This window comes from Lampris incognitus, chromosome 10 (assembly GCF_029633865.1).
Source record: "Lampris incognitus isolate fLamInc1 chromosome 10, fLamInc1.hap2, whole genome shotgun sequence".
Lineage (NCBI taxonomy): Eukaryota > Metazoa > Chordata > Actinopteri > Lampriformes > Lampridae > Lampris > Lampris incognitus.
In genome coordinates this window covers 51,501,271-51,509,733 of record NC_079220.1, presented here as the reverse complement: position 1 = coordinate 51,509,733, position 8,463 = coordinate 51,501,271, and the positions used below count along the sequence as shown (strand labels likewise).

Below are 8,463 nucleotides of genomic sequence, written 5' to 3'. Positions count from 1 at the left end.
CAGGACTCGAACGGAGGCCGTCTGTTGGCTGGTCAGTACCCATGCCATCTTTGCACAGCTGCAAAGTAAATGCCCCTCGGGGCTGGGCGACACCGGGGCTTTGGGGTTTGATGGGAGAAACGGCCTGGACTTGAGTGGCGAAGCGAGTGCTGCCGTCAGCCTCGTTCCTCCGCCGCAAAGCAAAATCGAGGCCTTACATTCACAGCTGCAGAGGGAGGTGGGTCAGTGTTGAAAACCGGAGCGTGCACGGGTGGTGTGGAGGAGGCGAGGCGAGGCGAGGGAGACGCGGCGGTCTCCAACAAAGAAGTGACAAACGGGGGGAAGGGAGGGCTTTTACAGACCTGTACCTCGGTGGGTCTGTCTCCTTGTCCGGCTCGGTGGCCACGGTAAATACACACTGACTCCACAGCAACGGGACCCGATACAGAGACGAGTGACACACCAAGTGAGGACGTGTGCAGGCGACTCACGTGTGAATACGTTAACATGAACACACACACACACACACACACAAACACACACTCACACACTCACACACCTCTGCACACACGTGCACACAGACGGCCTAATGCTCAAGTCGAGCGCCGGCCTAGAAACGGACTGGGACAAGTTTAGGGCCTGCAGCAGCCACCGCCCTTCATCTCCTTGTTGACGTACTCCTGCAGCTTAAACCTCTCGGCGGGATCCTTCACGGACCGGTGCTTCAGCTCCCTGAGGAAGAAGAGAGGGACAGGGCTTTATCTCCAGCGGAGGGTCGAGAGGTCGACAAGAAAGTAACGCGTAAAATGTTGGGGGAATGTACGCCAGTGACCACATGCAAACGGCCATGGCTTCGTCTCTCGGAGGAGGCACGGCACTGCCGAAGCGGGGGAGGGGTGGGGGGTGGGGGGCAGGATGCTCACTTGGCCACGGCTGTGAAGGCGAGCTCCACGTTGAGGCCCGACTTGGCGCTCGTTTCCATGAAGGGAACTCCGAACTCCTGCACAGCCAAACCAGTGACAGTTATTGGAGAGAAATGGATCCAATTTCCCCCCCCCCTGTTTTACCCACAACAGATACATCACGAACGGATAAATAACTTTCCACCCGATTCCCCTGATGCTATGAAGAGGGAAGTGGATGAAGATGAAGATAAAAGTCTCCATTGCAGACCTGTATACGCACAGCAGACTTACCCGCTTTGGACAAATCAAAGAGGGCAATAAATTGCTACATGGCCTCCGCTTTATTGGGGGATTCGTCTCGACCCACGCTGAAGGCAAAAACCAACGTGCTCTTTTCTCCCTCCCAGGCTAATCCTTAAATAACTCGGTGGCGCTTTATTGCATCCGCCACAAGGGGAGGGAAGCTCTTGGGGGTGTGCACTGTTTTATTTGTGTACCGTCTTCTGCAGCAAAAGTCGGGCAGATTAGAAGAACGCCTCTCCCACAATCTCCATGACCGTCTACAATGCACACCCGCTGCAGAATACATCCCGTTGCCAGGGAGGAAGAAAGAGACACAGGCGGGCTGGAGGGAATGCACTTCTGGTCATACCTCTTGCACCTCATCTGGATGATAATGCATGAGGCGTGGCTCATGCATTATCATCCAGTATATGGCATATACTATATATATATATATATATGTAAAATTATTATTATTTCCCTCAAATCGACTACAGTTAAATGGATCTGACACTTCAAGTCTTACTTAACTTATTTTATTTTTGCTTATGGTTCATATTCTTAATGGAGAAAATCAATAGTTTAAGGACACTACTGTATGCGAGAGAGAGAGGAGCGAGCAAGTGAGAGAGAGAGAGAGAGAGAGAGCAAGCGAGAGAGAGAGCAAGTGAGAGAGAGAGGAGCGAGCAAATGAGAGAGAGAGAGCAAGCGAGAGAAAGAGAGAGAGAGCAAGCGAGAGAGAGAGAGAGAGAGCAAGCGAGAGAGAGGAGCGAGCAAATGAGAGAGAGAGAGCAAGGGAGAGAGCGAAAGGAGAGAAAGAGAGAGAGCAAGTGAGAGAGAGAGAGTAAGGAGAGAAAGAGAGAGAGAGAGAGAGCAAGCGAGAGAAAGGGAGAGAGAGCAAGTGAGAGAGAGAGCAAGTGAGAGAGAGAGAGCAAGCGAGAGAAAGGGAGAGAGAGCAAGTGAGAGAGAGAGAGCAAGTGAGAGAGAGAGAGCAAGCGAGAGAAAGAGAGAGAGAGCAAGCGAGAGAGAGAGAGCATAGGAGAGAAAGAGAGAGAGAGAGAGAGCAAGTGAGAGAGAGAGAGCAAGTGAGAGAGAGAGCAAGTGAGAGAGAGAGAGCAAGCGAGAGAGAGAGGAGCAAGCGAGAGAGAGAGAGAGAGAGCAAGCGAGAGAGAGAGGAGCGAGCAAATGAGAGAGAGAGAGCAAGCGAGAGAAAGAGAGAGAGCAAGCGAGAGAGAGAGGAGCGAGCAAGCGAGAGAGAGAGGAGCGAGCAAGTGAGAGAGCAAGTGAGAGAGAGAGAGCAAGCGAGAGAGAGAGAGAGAGCAAGCGAGAGAGAGAGGAGCGAGCAAGCGAGAGAGAGAGGAGCGAGCAAGTGAGAGAGCAAGTGAGAGAGAGAGAGCAAGTGAGAGAGAGACAGCGAGCAAGTGAGAGAGAGACAGCGAGCAAGTGAGAGAGAGAGGAGCGAGCAAGTGAGAGAGCAAGTGAGAGAGAGAGAGCAAGCGAGAGAAAGAGAGAGAGCAAGCGAGAGAGAGAGGAGCGAGCAAGCGAGAGAGAGAGGAGCGAGCAAGTGAGAGAGCAAGTGAGAGAGAGAGAGCAAGTGAGAGAGAGACAGCGAGCAAGTGAGAGAGAGACAGCGAGCAAGTGAGAGAGAGAGAGGAGCGAGCAAATGAGAGAGAGAGAGCGAGTGAGAGAGAGAGAGAGAGAGAGCATGCGAGAGAGAGACAGAGAGCAAGTGAGAGAGAGACAGCGAGCAAGTGAGAGAGAGACAGCGAGCAAGTGAGAGAGAGAGGAGCGAGCAAATGAGAGAGAGAGAGCGAGTGAGAGAGAGAGAGAGAGAGAGCGAGTGAGAGAGAGAGAGAGGAGCGAGCAAGTGAGAGAGAGTAGGGAGAGAGAGAGAGCGAGTGAGAGAGAGAGAGAGAGAGGGACTGAATGATTGCCCTCTCTCCGAGCTTTCTGTGTTATTCATAATTATTTGCTTTCCCTCAAAAGCTGCTTTAATGAAGTCTCTTTGCCTCCACTTATGATCAAACAGGGACGACATGAGGGGGTGAGAGACAGGGACAGAGAGATAGCAAGTGAACGAGAGAGAGAGATAGAAGGAGAGAGGAAGAGAGAGGAAGAGAGAGGAGCGCTCATCAATCATGGATTATTCTTTCCACCGTAGCAGAAATAGAAAAAGCGGCACCAAAAAACAAAACCCCCTTTTATTCTTAACCCGTATGTTGACACGACTCGGTGCTGTGGTGCTCACCTTGGCCAGCCTCTCTCCATCCTCCCTCTTCACCACCCGCTCATGAGCGGCATCCGCCTGCAGGCAGAGGGAGAGCGACAGCTCACACATGTAACACCAGCACCAGTGATGTGAAGCTACAGCACACCTCGACTCGCTGCGCCTCCTCTTACTTCTAACTTTCTATGGTGTTGTTGTTGTTGTGGGTGTGGTTGTTGTTACTGCACGTGAACCTGTTCTTGTCTAAAGGCCTGGTGAGACCGGGAGCAGTTCACGAATGAAGGTTCTGCGTTAGCATGCTAATTAGCAGCTGGCATGGAGCGAGGGGTACGAATTCCAGACTAGGCTCGAGGGCCGGGCTGTGAATGTTCCCATTCATCCAGGTCATGGCTATCCAAAGGAGGTGAATCAAGTGCAACTGGACTTGATTCAACTGGACTTACCAAGTCCAGTTGCACTTGATTCACCTCCTTTGGATCTGCCATTCAAGCAGCGAGACGTGGTGGAATCCGTTCTTGCTGCGTGGCGTTCTCGTGTGAACAGGTGGGGTTCTGACGCACAGGGCAGCGAAGTCGAGCTTGAGCTTGGCTGTGGCAGGTTTTCTAGCACCGATAGTGCGACGCCGGTATCAAACCGTATCTGCGCCACGCCGGGCAAAGCTTCACCTGCACAGCTCAGTCGGTACGACCGCAATCTGTGTGCAGAGGGTTTCCAAGGCTCAGCGCTTTCGGTTTTCCTTTTCTCAAAGCCGTCCAGCGTGCCGAATTTCGCCACAAGAGGGCACTGTCGCATAACCTCACACGAACAGGAACAACTTTTGGATCCGAAAACGCCGAGCCTTGGGGTTTTTTGCAGGTGTGCATGTGCGTGTGTTTGTGTATATTGAGGCTGTTTTGCTTCTCTGCATGCCCTCCACTGATCATTGCACTGACGTCACAGACCCCCCGCCCCCGCCCCCCCGATGTCTCGCCTTGTTCCCCAGCAGCATCAGGACCACATCTTGCTGGGCGTACTCATGGATCTCGGTCAACCAGGCCTGCAGAAAACACACGACAGAGACGGAGGGAAGAGAGTGAGGAGTGAGTGAGGAGACAAGGCAGAAACCACAGGAAATACAAACGATGCTTTCTGTAATGCTGGGGGGGGGAAGGTGTTGCACGTGGAGAGAGGATAAAAAGAAAGAAGGACGTCTCGTCTGGGACTTGACAAGCACGAGCCCGAACACCGAACCCAGTAAGATGAAAGCGGAGAGGGTGCGAGCGACTCCGGTATATAAAGGATGAGGGAGAAGAGACGGCGGGCGAAGGGACGTAGAGCAAAGTGCCGCCAGTTGGTGAGGCAGGAGGATGATACCGAAATGCAGAGAGAGAGAGAGAGAGAGGGGGGGGGGAGAGTTACAGCAACACTAAATACTTATCTTCAAATCATTAAAATGTCTGCTCCGTCCTGCAGCCTTAAATAAATACAAGGGGGGGGGAGGAGGAGGAAGGGGGGGGGGTCATAAATCTTTCTGGCACTCGATCCAAGCGGCACGATTATTACCAGACGAGCCGATCAGCATCACCGCCATAACAATCACACATACCGGCCCTGGCCGTGCGAGCCATGCGTCTGTTGTTAATAAGTATTTAATCGACAGGGACCGAGGTCTGCACCCTCCCCGCTGCAGCAGCATCCTTCGGCTCGGCACAAGATTTAATTGTGCGCGTCTTGGATCAATCAGCAACGGCTCTCTGACTTGCGGGGGGGACCAACGCTCCCTCACCGAAGAGCCGCTTCCCTGCAGCTAACGGGGGTCGCACGTGGCTCCACGTCTGCGTGGTGGCACGCACAGGTTTTGCGTTGGGGTCACCTCCCGCCTAAAGCCACGCGAGACGGGGGGGGGGAGGGGCCGAGGTGCGCGTTTGCGTTCGTGAGCGCGACACGTTACGTGCGACGGCGTGGGAGCACGCGAGCGAAATGTGGGCACTCGCGTGTGCAGGCGCGAGCGAATGCGTGTGCACATGCGGGCGAGTTTGTACGAAATAACGAGCAACCGAGGGGCGTCCGGGTAGCGTAGCGGTCTATTCCGTTGCCTAGCAACACGGGGATCCCGGTTCGAGTCCCCCGTGTTACCTCCGGCTTGGTCGGGCGTCCCTGCCTGCACAATTGGCCATGTCTGCGGGTGGGGAGACGGGTGTGGGTATGTGTCCAGGTCGCTGCACTAGTGCCTCCTCTAGTTCCCCCTCCTCAGGGGGGGAGGGGGAACTGGGGGGGATAGCGTGATCCTCCCACGCACTACGTCCCCCCTGAAAAGAAGCGGCTGGTGACTCCATGTGTATCGCAGGAGGCATGGGGTAGTCTGCAGCCATCCCCGGATCAGCAGAGGGGGGGGAGCAGCGACCGGGGCGGCTCCATCCATCCATCCATTTCCCCAACCGCTTATCCTGCTCTCAGGGTTGCGGGGATCCTGGAGACTATCCCAGCAGTAACTGGGCGGCAGGCGGGGCGACACCCTGGACAGGCCACCACAGAGGGCCGACACACACACATTCACACCTAGGGGCAGTTCAGTACGGCCGATTCACCTGACCTACAGGTCTTTGGACTGTGGGAGGAAACCGGAGCCCCCGGAGGAAACCCACGCAGACACGGGGAGAACATGCAAACTCCACACAGAGGACGACCCGGGACCACCCCCAAGGTTGGACTACCCCGGGGCTCGAACCCAGAACCTCCTTGCTGTGAGGCGACCGCGCTAACCACTGTGACACCGTGCCGCCTGGCCAGGTACAACGGGGGGGGGGGACGGGGGGAGGGGGAGTGGCATCCCAAAATGTGACCCATGACCATTGTGGAACCTATCCGTCCATGTACCCAATGACTTTTTAACCATCTCACTTTTCCCAGCTTCGCCAAGTCCTCTGATGTCCTCAAACACAGCTCATCTCCGTACTCCGGACCCCCACGCCTCCGCCATGTCAGCCCCCCTAGGAGGAGCCACATCTAACACACACACACACACGGGTGCATATAATGAAGGCATCTGACCGACAATCACGCAACCTGCATTTTCAGCTGCAGCACCCGCCACGACGAAATGAACGTCCACAAAAGGAGCCTAAACTTGGTTTCCAAGCGACGCATTTCTACTGTAAAAGCTTACCGCGTTCGGCAGGTTGGATTAAAATGCAGAAAAGCGTCACGGCTGCAGCGGGAGTCACAACGCCTCCTCCTGCGACTCCCCGTAACACCCCGGCCGAGTGGGACGTTCATTTTCAGTTGCTGTCGTACTTTATCCGTTCACAGACAAAGCCCAAGACTAACATGACCGAAGACAGCAACCACACGGTGACAAAAGAAAAAGAAGGTAAATTTCCCCCACCGGAGGGAGAGATGTGATCGGTAACGTGGGCGGGCGGGATCTGAAAAGCCCAGCGGGCCTATATTCAAACATCTAGCCTGGAACAAACAAATGAATAAATGAATAAAAATCAAGATGATAAGCTCCGCTGCACTGGGAAACTGACGCTCGGCTGAGCTTCAAATATACACAGTCGAAGGCCGATTCCCAACCAGTACTTCTCACTTTAAATAAATGAAATTTAAATTACAGGGGGCAGTGGACATTGAAATGAGTACGAGAGTGTGTGTGCCAGTGTGTGTGTGAGAGAGAGAGAGAGAGTGAAGAGAAAGAGAGAGCACGCGAGAGTGGGAGAGACAGAGGGTGAGAGAGGGAGCAAGAACAAGCAAGAGAGAGGGGGAAAGTGAGTGAGAGAGGGAGAGAGAGAGAGTGAGAGAGAGAGCGAGACGGTGAGAGCGAGAGAGACGGTGAGAGAGAGAGAGGGAGACAGGGAGAGAGAGCGAGAGAGAGTGAGAGAGAGAGGGAGACAGGGTGAGAGAGAGAGTGAGAGAGAGAGCGAGACGGTGAGAGCGAGAGAGACGGTGAGAGAGAGAGAGGGAGACAGGGAGAGAGAGCGAGAGAGAGTGAGACAGGGTGAGAGAGAGAGTGAAAGAGAGAGCGAGACGGTGAGAGCGAGAGAGAGCGAGAGAGAGAGGGAGAGACAGGGTGAGAGAGAGAGCGAGACGGTGAGAGCGAGAGACGGTGAGAGAGAGAGAGAGGGAGACGGTGAGAGTGAGAGAGACGGTGAGAGAGAGAGAGACGGTGAGAGAGAGAGAGGGAGACGGAGAGAGCGCGAGAGAGACGGTGAGAGAGAGGGAGAGACAGGGTGAGAGAGAGTGTGAGAGAGAGACGGAGAGAGAGAGACAGGGTGAGAGAGAGACAGTGAGAGAGAGAGACAGTGTGAGAGAGAGAGTGTGAGAGAGACGGTGAGAGAGAGACAGGGTGAGAGAGAGACAGAGAGAGAGAGAGAGAGAGAGACAGGGTGAGAGCGAGAGAGAAGGTGAGAGAGAATGAAAGAGGGAGACAGGGAGAGAGAGAGAGAGGGAGAGACAGGGTGAGAGAGAGGGAGAGATGGGGTGAGAGAGAGAGACAGAGTGAGAGAGAGAGAGCCAGGGAGACACAGAGAGAGAGACAGGGTGAGAGAGAGAGAGCCAGGGAGACAGAGAGAGAGCGAGAGAGAGACAGGGTGAGAGAGAAACAGGGTGAGAGAGAGACAGGGTGAGAGAGAGAGAGCGAGAGAGAGACAGGGTGAGGAAGAGACAGGGTGAGAGAGAGAGACAGGGTGAGTGAGAGAGAGACAGGGTGAGAGAGAGAGAGCGAGAGAGAGACAGGGTGAGAGAGAAACAGGGTGAGAGAGACAGGGTGAGAGAGAGAGAGAGCGAGAGAGAGACAGGGTGAGAAAGAGACAGGGTGAGAGAGAGAGACAGGGTGAGTTAGAGAGAGCCAGGGAGACAGAGAGAGAGCGAGAGAGCGACAGGGTGAGAGAGCGACAGGGTGAGAGAGAGACAGGGTGAGAGAGAGTGTGTGTCAGTGAGCGAGTGATGAATAGACAGACAGACGGAGATAAAAAGACAGAGAAGAGGACAGAGGAAGCTAGAGAGAGATTTGTCAGCCGGGCAGCATCAGTGATGAACCGAATACTACCTCAGGGACACACACATGCTGAACAACTGACTAAACAAGTGACT

The 8,463-nt window shown here is 54.4% G+C and overlaps 1 pseudogene; it reads right to left on the bottom strand.

Annotated features, from left to right (window-relative positions):
* Window positions 1–354: 354 nt before the first annotated feature.
* The window catches only part of LOC130119856 (ras-related protein Rab-26-like), a 108,224-nt pseudogene continuing 100,115 nt past the window's right edge, over window positions 355–8,463 (bottom strand).